Source organism: Bombina bombina, chromosome 1 (assembly GCF_027579735.1).
Source record: "Bombina bombina isolate aBomBom1 chromosome 1, aBomBom1.pri, whole genome shotgun sequence".
Classification (NCBI taxonomy): Eukaryota; Metazoa; Chordata; class Amphibia; order Anura; family Bombinatoridae; genus Bombina; species Bombina bombina.
The window spans coordinates 1287054197-1287072686 of record NC_069499.1 but is presented as its reverse complement, the minus strand read 5'-3'; the positions used below and the strand labels follow the sequence as shown (position 1 = coordinate 1287072686).

Below are 18490 nucleotides of genomic sequence, written 5' to 3'. Positions count from 1 at the left end.
CTTACATGCTAAGGGGTTCAAGGGATAGCAATGGAGTTAGAAAAGGTTAGTGTAGGTTGTATGCATCCCTGAACAGTAGAGTCTTTAGGGAGCGCTTGAAGCTTTCAAAACTAGGGGAGAGTCTTGTGGAGCGAGGCAGAGAGTTCCACAAGATGGAAGTCAGTCTGGAGAAGTCTTGCAAACAGGAATGTGAGAACAAGAGAGGAGGAGATTGTGAGCAGAGCGGAGCGGTCGAGAGGGAGAGTATCTGGAGACAAGGTCTGAGATGTAGGGGGAGCAGTGATTTGTATGTCAGAGTGAGAATTTTTTGTTTAAGCCTGGAGGCAAGAGGAAGCCAGTGAAGGGATTGGCAGAGAGGTGCAGCAGATGAAGAGTGACGTGTAAGGAAGATGAGCTTGGCAGAGGCATTTATTATGTATTGAAAAGGAGCTAGCTGGCAGCTAGGATGACCAGATAGGATGGAGTTGCAGTAGTCGAGACGGGAAAGGATGAGAGAGTGGATTCAAATCTTAGTTTTGTCTTGTGCAAGGAAATGTCTAATTTTAGAGATGTTTTTAAGGTGGAAGTGGCAGGCTTTAGCCAAGGACTGAATGTGAGGAGTGAAAGTCAAGTGTGACCCCAAGACATCAGGCATGCGGGATAGGGGTAATGATGGAGGACAGAACCTTGCGGTACCCCAACAGAAAGTGGTAACGGGGCAGAGGATGCCCCAGAGAAGGCTACACTAAAGGTACGGTTAGACTGATAGGAAAAGAACCACGAGAGAGCTGTGTCGCAAATGCCGAAGGATTGGAGGGTTTGGAGCAAAAGAGGGTGGTCGACAGTATCAAAGGCGGCAGACAGATCAAGCAAAGATAAGCAGAGAGAAGTGGCCTTTGGATTTTGCTGTAAGTAGGTCATTGGTAACCTTAACAATTGCTATCTCTGTGGAGTGATGGGGGCGAAATCCAGATTGCGGTGGGTCAAGGAGGGAGTTTAGTGTAAGGAAATGGGATAGACGTACATATACTAGCTTTTCAAGAAGCTTCGAGGCAAGAGGGAGTAGGGAAATAGGGCAGTAGTTGGATGTGGAGGTTGGATCGAGAGAAGGTTTTTTGAGGATAGGTGTGACCAGTGCGTGTTTAAGAGATGAGGGAAATATACCAGTGCTGAGGGAGAGGTTGAAGATTTTTGTGAGTATAGGGGTAAGGGTAGAAGAGAGGGAGGGGAGTAGCTGTGAGGGGATGGGGTCGAGGGGACAGGTAGTGAGGTGAGAGGATAATTTAAGGGCAGAAACTTCATCCTCTGTAACAGAGGCAAAAGAGCTAAATTTATGGCTATGTGGGTTTTGGATGATTGTGTTTTGTACATCTAGGATAAAGCACTAGAATGCTCTTCCATTGCTTTCCAACTAGTGCCCCTATGGTAATCCCAGTGCCCCCCTTCCAACTCTTATGCCAATTAGTGCTCCCTCTCAGTAATCTAACCACCCCCCAAGGGGCAGTACCGCCCACTTTTGAACAACTGTTCTAGAGGATTCCCTACATACTTCAGAAGTCAAAGGTAATAAACCGACACATACAGTTTTAAAAGGATGTAAAAGAAGTCCATCTTTTTGAAATAACAGTTTTCAAATACAATAATTTCCAAGCAGAGCCAGCAATGCAAAACAAAACAGCTGAGAAATGAAAATAAAGATTAGGGAAACAGGAGGAGGATACAACCAGGGTTTGAGGATTTAAAAAAATGCTATACACTGAACTGCCCCATCAAATTGAATAGCTGTGTTTTTACAGAAAATCAAACAGGACAATTTACTAACTAAACTGACTGGTGCTTTTTATCTTTTGTCAAATTCCGTTTCCAGCCACACAGAAGATGTTTGAAAAGGACATTTTTATCAGATAAGAAACAAATCTAATACACGACAAGGAAAAATTAATTAATGAAAAGTTTATTCAAATGAGTCCAATGTTTGCACGCATCAATTCTGTATTTGAGAGATTTGATTCTACATTTGTTTAACTCTTTCCAGTATCAGTACAGTTAGCGGGTGAATTGTAATTAATTTGTGAGTTTATGAATATGTATTTGCAAGTCTCTAGAGAAGAGTTTAATTTATTAAGGTAGGTATATGGAAATGTTTTGCATTTGCATAATAATAAAAGTTGTGTAGCATTTTATGTAAATGATTTCGCTCTTAAAACGCTCGATGGAAGAAGTGAAGCACAATTTATTACTGACATTTTTAAGCATATAGCATTTAATGAACCATTTGGAAAGCTTAAAATATTCATCGTTGGTAATATCTTGTAATCTATAGGATACATTATTCACAACTGTCCGTATCAAAATGCAGATGGAACTGTAGATTCTATGGAGATTATAAACTTAAGGCTGCAGTTGAAAATGTCATCTGTGCACTAAATAAAATCTGCAGCAAGATAATGCAGCGTTTGTGCATAATGCAGAAGTGAAGGTTTGTAAACATCAGCGAATACACAATGGGCATACAAGTAATATGTAGTAATATAATAAAACAATCAGAAATATTAGCAAAATAAATAACCTAGTGAATTATTAAATCGTAGAGGACTTTCTAGGATTATCTAGCAATACTTTTTCCTCTGCACTAGCTATGTAGGACTTGTTTTCTTAGTGGTTGAAATGCCTCTTCTATATATATATATATATATATATATATATATATATATATATATATATATATATAAAATTATCAAAAAAGAGAAAACAGCAAATTATTTTGATAAATATATATATATATATATATATATATATATATATATATATATATATATATATATAATGTATTTTTTTTTTTTTGGGAGGGGGATATTTTCCAAAATCAAGAACAAAAGGTGGTACAGATAACATTTGATATCTTCATCAGTTTATTGAGGACGATGTACAAAAGCAAGAGCAAGCTTATCAATGGCAAATACAGAGATTACCAAATGTGTTTCAAATTTAGGAGCCAGAAAGCATACTGAGAAGCCAGCTGTACACTTAATAAAGGAGCCAGGCAACATTTTTTGCATATAGAAATATAAAATAGTAGGAAAGGCTAGGCTTTTCCATAGACAAAACTAGCTTCCTGGCTCTGGAGTAATAGTACATTTCTCTAAGAATATTTTCTCTTCATCCAGTTTTACTCCAGCTTTCAGTTTTTATATCTCCTTTAAAATAAGTTTCTTGTTAACAGAGGACATTTTAGTAGTAGGTATCTATGCGAATAATTCAGCATTGATGTTCCAATCCACTAAAAAAAACTTCTACAGAAGCTTTCTGAAATATTTCTTTACTTTTCAAATTTTACACCTTAGACCTGTTGGAAAATAATTTCCTGTTTCAAGAAGCATTTCTTGATTTTTTTACAGTGTTACAATCTTTAAATATGTTAATAAACACTGTTGCTCTTTCATTTATTTACTTCTTTATTTATTTATTTTTTTAATAAATACAGCTCAAAACCCTTTTCTAACTATGAATCCCATAAAAAAATAAACTACAATATTCATAACGGTTATTAATAATTGCAATAAACTAAATGAACATTAACATTTATTATTCAATAACCAACAATAATATTTAATAATTATTTGCACACAATTCTACTGAGCATGGTCAAGAAACTAACTGCCGCAATTGTATGAGCATTAACAGGAAGTACCTATCAGACAAGGAGCTATAACAGGAAGTACCTACCAGACAAGGAGCTTTAACAGGTAGTACCTACCAAACAAGGAACATTTAAAAAAAAGTACCTATCAGACAAGGAGTATTAACAGGAAGTACCTATCAGACAAGGAGCATTAACAGGAAGTACCTATCAGACAAGGGGCATTAACAGGAAGTACCTATCAGATAAGGAGCTATAACAGGAAGTACCTATCAGACAAGGAGCTATAACAGGAAGTACCTATCAGACAAGGAGCATTAACAGGAAGTACCTATCAGACAAGGAGCTATAACAGGAAGTACCTATCAGACAAGGAGCTATAACTGGAAGTACCTATCAGACAAGGAGCTATAACAGGAAGTATCTATCAGACAAGGAGCATTAACAGGAAGTACCTATCAGATAAGGAGCTATAACAGGAAGTACCTATCAGACAAGGAGGTATAACAGGAAGTACCTATCAGACAAGGAGCATTAACAGGAAGTACCTATCAGATAAGGAGCTATATCAGGAAGTACCTATCAGACAAGGAGCTATAACAGGAAGTATCTATCAGACAAGGAGCTATAACAGGAAGTACCTATCAGACAAGGAGCATTAACAGGAAGTACCTATCAGATAAGGAGCTATATCAGGAAGTACCTATCAGACAAGGAGCTATAACAGGAAGTATCTATCAGACAAGGAGCTATAACAGGAAGTACCTATCAGACAAGGAGCTAGGAGCTATAACAGGAAGTACCTATCAGACAAGGAGCTATAACTGGAAGTATCTATCAGACAAGTAGCTTTAACAAGAACTACCTATCAGACAAGGAACATTAACAGGAAGTGCCTTTCAGATAACAAGCATTAGTTGGAAGTGCCTATCATCTAATTTTCTAAGTCTATTTTTCATATGTGTAAGCAGTTCTTTAAATTGATTTTTTTATATAGAAAAAGTTTTAGCTCCCTTAATACCCATTTCAGAATCTTGTCTGATGCTCTTTAAGACTTTGTGCAATGTCTTTTCCTATCACAAAATCACAGTGTGATGTAGCTTTCACTCTGTTAGATGAAATAAGGTCTCACCATTATTGGTGGGTTATAAAATAATACAAAAGCACAAAAGAATATGCTCTAATTTTATTATTGCACTATTGGTTGCATATTAAGCCACTAGTTTAACCTGTGTAAAGAGTCAAAGCATATTGTTAAAGGGACACTAAACACTCCTTCACCTCCCTCTAATCATGGATGCTGCCATTATGGGATATAGGTCACCCTGCAGATATCCGAAGGAGAGCTGCTGCACATGCACCCAGGACTAGAGGGAGGCGAGGAATAACCTCAATACTATTCATATAAAATGTTTTTAGTGTTTAATGTTTGTTTAACACCTTGACACCCATAGGACATTCCATGGCATCCTAACAGCACCAGACTGTTAAAGGGACATGCCACCCACATTTTTTTCTTTTATGATTTAGAAAGAGAATGCAATTTTAAACATCTTTCTAATTTACTTATATTATCTAATTTGTTTTATTCTCTTGATATTCTTTGATGAAAAGCATATCTAGATATGCTCACTAGCTGCTGATTGGTTGCTGCACATAGAAGCCTCGCGTGATTGGCTCACCATGTGCATTGCTTTTTCTTCAACTAAGGATATTTAAAAAATGAAGCAAAATAAATAATGGAAGTAAATTGTAATGTTGTTTAAATTTCTATTCTCTATCTGAATCATGAAAGAAAGATTTTGGGTTTAGTGGCCCTTTAACTTCTAACATTCATGTTTCTTTAAGAATTATCTTTAATAAATTATATGCAACATTTATACAATTTCTCCTGCACTGCCTGTGTTAATAAAGTTTACCTCTTTAATATGTTATTGATTTTAATCAACACTGCACTACAATATGGTTTAGACTCTGAAATCCTTCAAGTTATTGAGTTTGACCCAAGCTGTCAGAGATATATGGACCAAAATAACATATTCATATTCTTGCTCAAAAGTGTCATTTTAATGTAAAGAGTGATTAGTAATAGGGAGTTCAGTGGTGCCTAAAGGAATATGCTAGACTTCTAAATGCAAGGGATTTGACATGCCTCTATAATAGGTTACTTTGCTGAAATAATGAGTCAGCTGCTATGAAATCTCAGTAGCAGATTATTTTTGCTCCTACATCTGCAGCGCATCCACATAACATCTGCTTTCATCACACAGAACAGAGAAAAGGGAAGAAGCAAATGCGTTACTCTTGTAGCTATGGTCTACACAGGGGTACACATACTTCACATCTAACAATTCTCAAAAGGAATCCATTTATATAAAGAGCACGATTCCGATTAACTAAACCACGTCATCAACTGTAAACTGGCAGACACCAGTGTGCAATGTCATTGTTAGCTCGTAAGCAGAACTATTTGTTCAGTTTTTCAAACCAGTGACAAAGCAGCCTCGGGCTACTGAGCGCAATTAGCCTTTAAATTGATGACACTGAACCTGCACAGCAGATAGGATGCACAATTATTAAACAACAGTGTAAAATCGAGAACAGAGATGTGGTGATTATAGGTTGAAACGGTCAGATGCCACTACATGACCTTCTATTATAGTAGACATTAGCTCACAGATACTCCAAGCAGAATTACAGGCAAAGGAATGAAGACATAAAGGAACATAATGGTGCAGAAAATGTGTTTTATTGTGCATGAACTACATGTTTAATCCCTGCAAATGGGTTAAACACATAGTTAAGTCAGCTCTAACGCAGCAATCCAATTCTGGAACCAAGCTGTACACACCTGGTGAATCAGTGACAAGAGGTGTATGTGCATATCCACCAATCACCAGCTAGCACCCGGTAGTGCATTGCTGCTTCTGAGCCTACCTAAGTACGCCTTTCAATAAAGGATACAAAAAGAATGAAGCAAATGTGATAATAGAAGTAAACTGAAAGGTCTCTTAAAAGTGTTTGCTCTATCTGAACCAAGAAAGTTTAATTTTGATTTATGTCCCTTTAATGCAACTAAAAACAATTCACTAAATAGTTTTTACTTTTAAAAACTACCTTACTGTGGTTAATATGTGTAAAGGAAGTCAGATAAACATAATTAAAGAGGCTTTTAAGGGGTGTGTCCTAGGACTGTAATATAATACATATTTTACTAATAGAATTAGTAAATAGAATAGAATAGAATTAGTAAAATAGAATAAAAACCTTTATTTTCCATGCAGATCTGCTGCAATGCACCTCACAACAGTAATACCATAGCAATATGAACTGGGAGGCTTGGACCAGAGTCTTGTCGTTCTGTAGGTCCGGTTGGTTGGTACTATGAGTCAAGGGGGTCGATTTATCAAGGGCTGGATGGCCCCTGATGCCCGTTTCCGCGCCAGCCTTCAGTGTCACCAGAAACAGCAGTTATCAGGCAGCTGCTCCTTAACTGGTCTGCTGCCTCTGAGGCTGCGGACATCAATCCACCCGATCGGGCTGATTGACACCCCCTGCAGGGGGCAGCATTGCACAAGCAGTTCACTGTTCACTCTACATTTCCACCAGACATTGATAATTCGGACCCAAGGAGACTGAGAAAAGGAAGTCAACCTCTGTCGAGTGTTTTTCTTCCTTCTGCTCCTTTTAAAATGTCTTATATTCCTTATTATATGTCAATGCTTTTATAATATTTCTATTTTCCTCTATCTTCCAAACTGTATAAAACAAATGTATTAGGCTGATAGATAGTAAATGGTATAAACGTTTAAGGAGTACAATTACATTTGCAACCTGAATTTATAGTAAAATATAGCACTGTCAAAACACAGGATACAATTTTTAAGAAAACCCCCCCAATAATTTTGTTTTAAAATTGTAACTTGCTTTTAAAGTACAAATGTGCAGAATTGCATATCAAGAGTGTGAATATAAAATCAGTAAGAAATACAAAGAAGTGGACTAGTAAAAAAAAAAATGAAAACAAAGGGACAATTTTGATTACTTATTGTTACATAAGAGAGAAGCATCATGCAACTGGTCCCACATCTATAAGCTTGTAAGTACATTAAACATTAAAAACAGAATTTATGCTTACCTGATAAATTACTTTCTCCAACGGTGTGTCCGGTCCACGGCGTCATCCTTACTTGTGGGAATATCTCTTCCCCAACAGGAAATGGCAAAGAGTCCCAGCAAAGCTGGCCATATAGTCCCTCCTAGGCTCCGCCCACCCCAGTCATTCGACCGACGGACAGGAGGAAAAATATAGGAGAAACCATATGGTACCGTGGTGACTGTAGTTAGAGAAAATAATTCATCAGACCTGATTAAAAAACCAGGGCGGGCCGTGGACCGGACACACCGTTGGAGAAAGTAATTTATCAGGTAAGCATCAATTCTGTTTTCTCCAACATTGGTGTGTCCGGTCCACTGCGTCATCCTTACTTGTGGGAACCAATACCAAAGCTTTAGGACACGGATGAAGGGAGGGAGAAAATCAGGTCACCTAAACGGAAGGCACCACGGCTTGCAAAACCTTTCTCCCAAAAATAGCCTCCGAAGAAGCAAAAGTATCAAATTTGTAAAATTTGGCAAAAGTGTGCAGTGAAGACCAAGTCGCTGCCTTACATATCTGATCAACAGAAGCCTCGTTCTTGAAGGCCCATGTGGCAGCCACAGCCCTAGTGGAGTGAGCTGTGATTCTTTCTGGAGGCTGCCGTCTGGCAGTCTCGTAAGCCAATCGGATGATGCTTTTAAGCCAAAAGGAAAGAGAGGTAGAAGTCGCTTTTTGACCTCTCCTCTTACCAGAATAGACGACAAACAGAGAAGATGTTTGTCTGAAATCTTTTGTAGCTTCTAAATAGAATTTTAGAGCACGGACTACGTCCAAATTGTGTAACAAACGTTCCTTCTTTGAAACTGGATTCGGACACAAAGAAGGTACAACTATCTTCTGGTTAATATTTTTGTTAGAAACAACCTTTGGAAGAAAACCAGGCTTAGTACGCAAAACCACCTTATCTGCATGGAACACCAGATAGGGCAGAGCACACTGCAGAGCAGATAACTCTGAAACTCTTCTAGCAGAAGAAATAGCAACCAAAAACAAAACTTTTCAAGATAACAACTTAATATCTATGGAATGTAGAGGTTCAAACGGAACCCCTTGAAGAACTGAAAGAACTAAATTTAAACTCCAGGGAGGAGTCAAAGGTCTGTAAACAGGTTTGATCCTAACCAGAGCCTGAACAAATGCTTGAACATCTGGCATAGCTGCCAGTCGTTTGTGTAGTAAGACAGATAAAGCAGAAATCTGTCCCTTTAGAGAACTCGCAGATAAACCTTTATCCAAACCTTCTTGCAGAAAGGAAAGAATCTTAGGAATTTTTATCTTATTCCAAGGTAATCCCTTGGATTCACACCAGCAGATATATCTTTTCCATATCTTATGGTAAATCTTTCTAGTTACCGGTTTTCTGGCCTGAACCAGAGTATCAATCACAGAATCTGAAAACCCACGCTTTGATAGAATCAAGCATTCAATCTCCAAGCCGTCAGCTGGAGGGAGACCAGATTTGGATGTTCGAATGGACCCTGAACAAGAAGGTCCCGTCTCAAAGGTAGCTTCCATGGTGGAACCGATGACATATTCACCAGGTCTGCATACCAAGTCCTGTGTGGCCACGCAGGGGCTATCAAGATCACCGAGGCCCTCTCCTGTTCGATCCTGGCTACCAGCCTGGGAATGAGAGGAAACGGTGGAAACACATAAGCTAGGTTGAAGGTCCAAGGCGCTACTAGTGCATCCACTAGAGTCGCCTTGGGATCCCTGGATCTGGATCCGTAGCAAGGAACCTTGAAGTTCTGACGAGACGCCATCAGATCCATGTCTGGAATGCCCCATAATTGAGTCAATTGGGCAAAAATCTCCGGGTGGAGTTCCCACTCCCCCGGATGGAATGTCTGACGACTCAGATAATCCGCTTCCCAGTTTTCCACACCTGGGATGTGGATCGCAGATAGATGGCAGGAGTGATTCTCCGCCCATTGTATTATTTTGGTTACTTCTTTCATCGCCAGGGAACTCCTTGTTCCCCCCTGATGATTGATATAAGCAACAGTCGTCATGTTGTCTGATTGGAATCTTATGAATCTGGCCTTTACAAGCTGAGGCCAGGCCCTGAGAGCATTGAATATCGCTCTTAGTTCCAAAATGTTTATCGGGAGAAGAGACTCTTCCCGAATCACTGGAGACAAGTTTGTATAGTCCCCATTCCACTGTTTCAGCATGCACAGTTGTAATGGTCTTAGAAGAATTCGCGCAAAAGGAACTATGTCCATTGCTGCAACCATCAACCCTACTACTTCCATGCACTGAGCTATGGAAGGACGTGGAACAGAATGAAGAACTTGACAAGCGCTTAGAAGTTTTGACTTTCTGACATCTGTCAGAAAGATCCTCATTTCTAAGGATTCTATTATTGTTCCCAAGAAGGGAACTCTTGTTGACGGAGACAGAGAACTTTTTTCTATGTTCACCTTCCATCCGTGAGATCTGAGAAAGGCCAGAACGATGTCTGTATGAGCCTTTGAATTTGAAAGGGACGACGCTTGTATTAGAATGTCGTCCAAGTATGGTACTACTGCAATTCCCCTCGGTCTTAGAACCGCTAGAAGGGACCCGAGTACCTTAGTGAAAATTCTTGGAGCAGTGGCTAATCCGAATGGGAGGGCCACAAACTGGTAATGTTTGTCCAGAAAGGCGAACCTTAGGAACTGATGATGTTCTTTGTGGATAGGAATATGTAGGTACGCATCCTTTAGATCCACGGTAGTCAGAAATTGACCTTCCTGGATAGTGGGTAGAATCGTTCGAATGGTTTCCATTTTGAACGATGGTACCCTGAGAAATTTGTTTAGGATCTTTAAATCCAGAATTGGTCTGAAGGTTCCCTCTTTTTTGGGAACCACAAACAGATTTGAGTAAAATCCCATTCGTTGTTCCGTCATTGGAACTGGGTGTATCACTCCCATTTTTAACAGGTCTTCTACACAATGTAAGAATGCCTGTCTCTTTATTTGGTTTGAGGATAAGTGAGACATGTGGAACCTTCCCCTTGGGGGTAGTTCCTTGAATTCCAGAAGATAACCCTGAGAAACTATTTCTAGCGCCCAGGGATCCTGAACATCTCTTGCCCAAGCCTGAGCAAAGAGAGAGAGTCTGCCCCCCACTAGATCCGGTCCCGGATCGGGGGCTACTCCTTCATGCTGTTTTGTTAGCGGTAGCAGGCTTCTTGGTCTGCTTACCCTTGTTCCAGCCTTGCATCGGTTTCCAGGCTGTTTTGGACTGTGAGGCATTACCCTCTTGCTTAGAGGATGCAGAATTAGAGGCCGGTCCGTTCCTGAAATTACGAAAGGAACGAAAATTAGACTTATTCTTGGCCTTCAAAAGGCCTATCTTGTGGGAGGGCGTGACCCTTTCCCCCAGTGATGTCTGAGATAATCTCTTTCAATTCTGGTCCAAAGAGAGTTTTACCCTTGAAGGAGATGTTAAGCAATTTTGTCTTGGATGATACATCCGCTGACCAAGACTTTAGCCAAAGCGCTCTGCGCGCCACAATTGCAAACCCTGAATTTTTCGCCGCTAATCTAGCTAATTGCAAAGCGGCATCTAAAATAAAAGAGTTAGCCAACTTAAGTGCGTGAACTCTGTCCATAACCTCCTCATATGGAGTCTCTCTACTGAGCGACTTTTCTAGTTCCTCGAACCAGAACCACGCTGCTGTAGTGACAGGAACAATGCACGAAATGGGTTGTAGAAGGTAACCTTGCTGTACAAAAATCTTTTTAAGCAAACCTTCCAATTTTTTATCCATAGGATCTGTGAAAGCACAACTATCCTCGATAGGAATAGTAGTGCACTTGTTTAGAGTAGAAACTGCCCCCTCGACCTTAGGGACTGTCTGCCATAAGTCCTTTCTGGGGTCGACCATAGGAAATAATTTCTTAAATATAGGAGGGGGAACAAAAGGTATGCCGGGCTTCTCCCACTCCTTATTCACTATGTCCGCCACCCGCTTGGGTATAGGAAAAGAGTCGGGGTGCACCGGAACCTCTAGGAACTTGTCCATCTTGCATAATTTCTCTGGAATGACCAAGTTGTCACAATCATCCAGAGTAGATAATACCTCCTTAAGCAGTGCGCGGAGATGTTCTAATTTAAATTTAAATGTCACAACATCAGGTTCAGCCTGTTGAGAATTTTTTCCTGAATCTGAAATTTCCCCATCTGACAAAACCTCCCTCATGGCCCCTTCAGATTGGTGTGAGGGTATGACAGAACAATTATCATCAGCACCCTCCTGCTCTTCGGTGTTTAAAACAGAGCAATCGCGCTTTCTCTGATATGCAGGCATTTTGGATAAAATATTTGCTATGGAGTTATCCATTACAGCCGTCAATTGTTGCATGGTAATAAGCATTGGCGCGCTAGAAGTACTAGGGGCCTCCTGCGTGGGCAAAACTGGCGTAGACACAGAAGGAGATGATGTAGAACCATGTCTACTCCCTTCATCTGAGGAATCATCTTGGGCAATTTCATTATCTGTGGCAGTACTGTCCTTACTTTGTTTGGACGCTATGGCACAATTATCACACAATTTTGAAGGGGGAGACACATTGGCTTTCATACATATAGAACATAGCTTATCTGAAGGCACAGACATGTTAAACAGGCTTAAACTTGTCAATAAGGCACAAAAACCGTTTTAAAACAAAACCGTTTTAAAACAAAACCGTTACTGTCTCTTTAAATTTTAAACAGAGCACACTTTATTACTGAATATGTGAAAAAGTATGAAGGAATTGTTCAAAAATTTCACCACCGTGTCTTAAAGCATTAAAAGTATTGCACACCAATTTTCAGAGCTTTAACCCTTAAAATAATGAAACAGGAGTCGGTTACAGATTTAACCCCTATACAGTCCCAGCTACAGCCTTTGCTGTGACTTTACCAAGCCCAGAGGGGAATACGATACCAAATGACGCCTTTTAGGAACTTTTCCAACTACTTTCAGGTCCTCACACATGCATCTGCATGTCTTGCTCTCAAAAACAACTGCGCAGTAATGGCGCGAAAATGAGGCTCAGCCTACAACTGGGAAGGCCCTTCCTGACTGGAAAAGGTGTCTAACATAGTGCCTGACGTTAAAAAACGTTCCCCAAGTTTATAAGTGTGAAATATCAGCATAAACATGTATAAAATGTCCAAATAAAGCAATCGATTTAGCCCATAAAAGTGTCTACCAGTTTTATAGCCCATATTAAGCCCTTTATTCTGTTTGAGACTAAGAAAATGGCTTACCGGTCCCCATGAGGGGAAATGACAGCCTTCCAGCATTACACAGTCTTGTTAGAAAAATGGCTAGTCATACCTTAAGCAGAAAAGACTGCTAACTGTATCCCCCAACTGAAGTTACTTCATCTCAACAGTCCTATGTGGAAACAGCAATCGATTTTAGTTACTGTCTGCTAAAATCATCTTCCTCTCACAAACAGAAATCTTCATCCTTTTCTGTTTCAGAGTAAATAGTACATACCAGTACTATTTTAAAATAACAAACTCTTGATAGTAGAATAAAAAAACTACAACTAAACACCACATACTCTTAACCATCTCCGTGGAGATGTTGCCTGTGCAACGGCAAAGAGAATGACTGGGGTGGGCGGAGCCTAGGAGGGACTATATGGCCAGCTTTGCTGGGACTCTTTACAATTTCCTGCTGAGGAAGAGATATTCCCACAAGTAAGGATGACGCCGTGGACCGGACACACCAATGTTGGAGAAATATAGTTAAGAGCCGAAAATGACCACCAAGCTCTGCCCACTTATTGCCTGTATATTTTGGTATGTTAAGTTTCTCCAATCACGATTGACTCATAAGTTTTCCTACTCGCACAGACTGACTTGTGCATGTGCAATTTGAAATAGCTAACTGAAAATTATTAAACGTGCACTGCTAAACTGTCATACAAGAAAACAGCTAACTAGACAAGAAGAAAGCTGTGGGCGGAACTTGGAGGACATTTCTTGTTACTACGAAAAAATGTAAACCCCCTTTAGCCTAGGGGGTAAAAGTTTCATGTACTTTTAACAAGCTTATAGATGTGGAACCCGTTCCAAGATCCTTGTCTAGTATGTAACAATAAGTACTAAAGAAAAAGTATTTGGTCTAGATTGTCCCTTTAAGAGTGTTATTTTAGAACAAATCAGTATATTATCTGGCCTGTCAGCATACAAAACTAAACACATGTATTTCTGGTAAAGTAGTAAGAACATCCATCGTTCATATAGGATTTGCTGTAACTCAGCATTTCTCTTAGATGCTTTTTGTTGATTTTCCTGGCCAAGTTATCTCACACAGTTCCAGTTCTGTTGACGTTATTGCTTTAAAGTGGCCTGTGTAATAGCGTGGCTCTTTCATCAGCGTAGTAACCAGAGAAGCACAGACAATCAGATATAGCTTTAAATGCTTTATTGAATACTATACACATGTAAACCAGGTATGTATTTGTGGTAACAGGACAGGTATAGGCAACTCAAGAAGTTGGATATCATAATAGACCTTAGACTGCATAAGAAGACTACGGCTGGAAGGTACTGGTATAGAGGTAAGCAGAGAAGAATGAATGAGTATCGTAGGCAAATCAAGTAGAGCTGGCATATACAATTGTGCTATTATAGCCAACAGGAGCTAACAGCATGAATAATTGACCAGGCACAAATGGACTGAAGGCCAACACTACAGCAATACAGCAATACATAGGAAATGTCCAGCATGATATAAAATGCAGGACATATTATGAAGTTTAGGAAGGGAAATAAGAACGATTACCGGCAAGAAGTTGAGAAATGAAAAGTAAATGAAGAGGACTGTATACATGGTAAGCAATGCCAGGTACAACATAAATAGGAGTGAAAGGTCAGAAACTACCACTATACCTAATTGAAATGGTAATCTGAATTCAAGATGAAAGCTTTGAAGATGGTAGAGGGTGAGGATAATATATTTCACTCATAGGCCTAGTGATTGAAAAGGACACAAAATTCCAAAAAGCTATCATTCATATAAAAAAGCACTTTTTTTTATTAACTTTTTTATTAGTTTTAAGTTCTAAACATCAATAGAAAATATAAACATAAACATACAATTAATAAAATTATCATTGATTCTCATAAGTTTAACCGAGCGTAGATTTTATCATCTAATATATATCCACACTCATCTAGTATACCTGAACTTATTTCCAAGATCCATCTATACTACCTTGATTTCAAGTTCAGGCATCAAAAAACAAAATTTATGCTTACCTGATAAATTTCTCTCTCTTGCTCCTCCCCTAACTCCACCCCTCAGTCATTCAACCGAAGTTGAAATTTTGTTTTCTCTTGCAAGATGTATTGAGTCCACGGATTCATCCAATACTTGTGGGATACCAATACCAAAGCTTTAGGACACGGATGAAGGGAGGGACAAGACAGGTACCTAAATGGAAGGCACCACTGCTTGTAGAACCTTTCTCCCAAAAATAGCCTCCGAAGAAGCAAAAGTATCAAATTTGTAAAATTTGGAAAAAGTATGAAACGAAGACCAAGTCGCCGCCTTACAAATCTATTCAACAGAAGCCTCATTTTTAAAAGCCCATGTGGAAGCCACCGCTCTAGTAGAGTGAGCTGTAATCCTTTCAGGAGGCTGCTGGCCAGCAGTCTCATAAGCCAAACGGATGATGCTTTTCAGCCACAAGGAAAGAGAGGTTGCCGTAGCTTTTTGACCTCTCCGCTTTCCAGAATAAACAACAAACAATGAAGATGTTTGACAGAAATCTTTAGTTGCTTGTAAGTAGAACTTTAAAGCACGAACCACATCTAGGTTGTGCAACAGACGTTCCTTCTTGGAAGAAGGATTAGGACACAGAGAAGGAACAACAATTTCCTGATTGATATTCCTATTAGAAACAACCTTAGGAAGGAATGCAGGTTTGGTACGCAAAACCACCTTATCAGCATGGAAAACAAGATAAGGTGAGTCACACTGTAAAGCAGATAACTCAGAAACTCTTCAAGCCGAAGAGATAGCTACTAAAAACAGAACTTTCCAAGATAGAAGCTTAATATCTATGGAATGCATAGGTTCAAACGGAACCCCTTGAAGAACTTTAAGAACTAAATTTAAACTCCATGGCGGAGCAACAGGTTTAAACACAGGCTTGATTCTAACTAAAGCCTGACAAAAAGCCTGAATGTCTGGAACATCCGCCAGGTGCTTGTGTAAAAGGATAGACAAAGCAGATATTTGTCCCTTTAAGGAACTAGCTGATAATCCCTTCTCCAATCCTTCTTGGAGAAAAGATAATAGCCTAGGAATCCTGATCTTACTCCATGAGTAACCCTTGGAATCACACCAGTAAAGATATTTACGCAATATCTTATGATAGATTTTCCTGGTGACAGGCTTTCGAGCTTGAATCAATGTATCAATGACCGACTCAGAGAAACCACGCTTTGCTAAAATCAAGCGTTCAATCTCCAAGCAGTCAGATGCAGAGAAATTAGATTTGGATGCTTGAATGGACCCTGAATTAGAAGGTCCTGCCTCAGCGGCAGAATCCATGGTGGAACGGATGACATGTCCACCAGATCTGCATACCAAGTCCTGTGTGGCCACGCAGGTGCTATCAAAATCACAGAAGCTCTCTCCTGCTTGATTCTGGCAACAGAAGAGGAAGGAGAGGAAATGGTGGAAACACATAGACCAGGTTGAAGGACCAGGGCACTGCTAGAGCATCTATCAGTACTGCCTGGGGATCCCTTGACCTGGACCCGTAACAAGGAAGCTTGGCGTTCTGACGAGACGGCATCAGATCCAATTCTGGTGTGCCCCATAGCTGAATCAGTTGAGCAAATACCTCTGGATGGAGCTCCCACTCCCCCGGATGAAAAGTCTGACGACTTAGGAAATCCGCCTCCCAGTTCTCTACCCCTGGGATATGGATTGCTGAAAGATGGCAAGAGTGAGTCTCTGCCCGTCAGATTATTGTGGAAACCTCTATCATTGCTAGAGAACTCTGTGTTCCCCCTTGATGATTGATATAAGCTACAGTCGTGATGTTGTCCGACTGAAATCTGATGAATTTGGCCGCAGCCAGTTGAGGCCACGCCTGAAGCGCATTGAATATTGCTCTCAGTTCTAGAATATTTATCGGGAGGAGAGTCTCCTCCTGAGACCATAAACCCTGTGCTTTCAGGGAGTTCCAGACTGCACCCCAGCCCAGTAGGCTGGCATCTGGCGTAACTATGACCCACTCTGGTCTGCGGAAACACATTCCCCGAGACAGGTGAACCTGTGACAACCACCAGAGAAGAGAATCTCTGGTCTCCTGATCCAGATCTGTCTGAGGAGATAAATCTGTATAATCCCCATTCCACTGTTCGAGCATGCATAGTTGCAGTGGTCTGAGGTGTAGGCAAGCAAACGGAACCATGTCCATTGCCGCTACCATTAGTCCGATTACCTCCATACACTGAGCCACTGACAGCCGAGGAATGGAATGAAGAGCTCGGCAGGTGGTTACAAGTTTTGATTTCCTGACCTCCGTCAGAAATATTTTCATTTCTACCGAGTCTATCAGAGTCCCTAGGAAGGAAACTCTTGTGAGGGGGGAGAGAGAACTCTTTTTTATGTTCACCTTCCACCCATGAGATCTCAGAAAAGCCAACACGATGTCCGTGTGAGACTTGGCTAGTTGGAAAGTCAACGCTTGAATTAAGATGTCGTCTAGATAAGGCGCCACTGAGATGCCCCGCGTTCTTAGAACCGCCAGAAGGGACCCTAGCACCTTTGTGAAAATTCTGGGAGCCGTGGCCAACCCAAAGGGAAGGGCCACAAACTGGTAATGCCTGTCCAGAAAGGTGAACCTGAGAAATTGGTGATGATCTCTGTGAATAGGGATGTGCAGATACGCATCCTTTATGTCCACGGTAGTCATATATTGACCCTCCTGGATCAGTGGCAGAATAGTCCGAATAGTCTCCATCTTGAAAGATGGGACTCTGAGGAATCTGTTTAGGATCTTGAGATCCAAGATTGGTCTGAAAGTTTCTTCTTTTTTGGGAACCACAAACAGGTTGGAGTAAAATCCTTGCCCTTGTCCCGCTTTTGGAACTGGGTGAATGACTCCCATGGTATGTAGGTCTTCTACACAGCGTAAGAATGCCTCTCTTTTTGTCTGGTTTGCAGACAATTGAGAAAGGTGAAATCTCCCCCTTGGGGGGGAATCTTTGAAGTCCAGAAGATATCCCTGGGAAACAATTTCTAAAGCCCAGGAATCCTGAACATCTCTTGCCCAAGCCTGAGCGAAGAGAGAGAGTCTGCCCCCTACTAGATCTGGTCCCGGATCGGGGGCTACCCCTTCATGCTTGGAGGCAGCTGCAGGCTTCTTGGCCTGTTTACCCTTGTTCCAAGCCTGGTTGGGTCTCCAGACTGATTTGGATTGAGCAAAGTTCCCTTCTTACTTTGCAGCAGGGGAAGAGGAAGCGGGACCACCCTTGAAGTTTCGAAAAGAACGAAAAAAATTTTGTTTGGTCCTCATTTTATTTGTTTTATCCTGAGGGAGGACATGGCCTTTCCCTCCAGTGATGTCTGAAATAATCTCCTTCAGTTCAGGCCCAAATAGGGTCTTTCCTTTGAAAGGGATGGTCAAAAGATTAGATTTTGATGACACATCAGCTGACCAGGACTTAAGCCATAACGCTCTACGCGCTAAAATGGA

At 40.6% G+C, this 18490-nt stretch overlaps 1 protein-coding gene across 1 annotated transcript in view; it reads right to left on the bottom strand.

Moving 5' to 3' along the window:
• The window catches only part of PEPD (peptidase D), a 999359-nt gene that overhangs the window by 660344 nt on the left and 320525 nt on the right, over positions 1–18490 (bottom strand). The gene's annotated exons all lie outside the window — the stretch shown is intronic.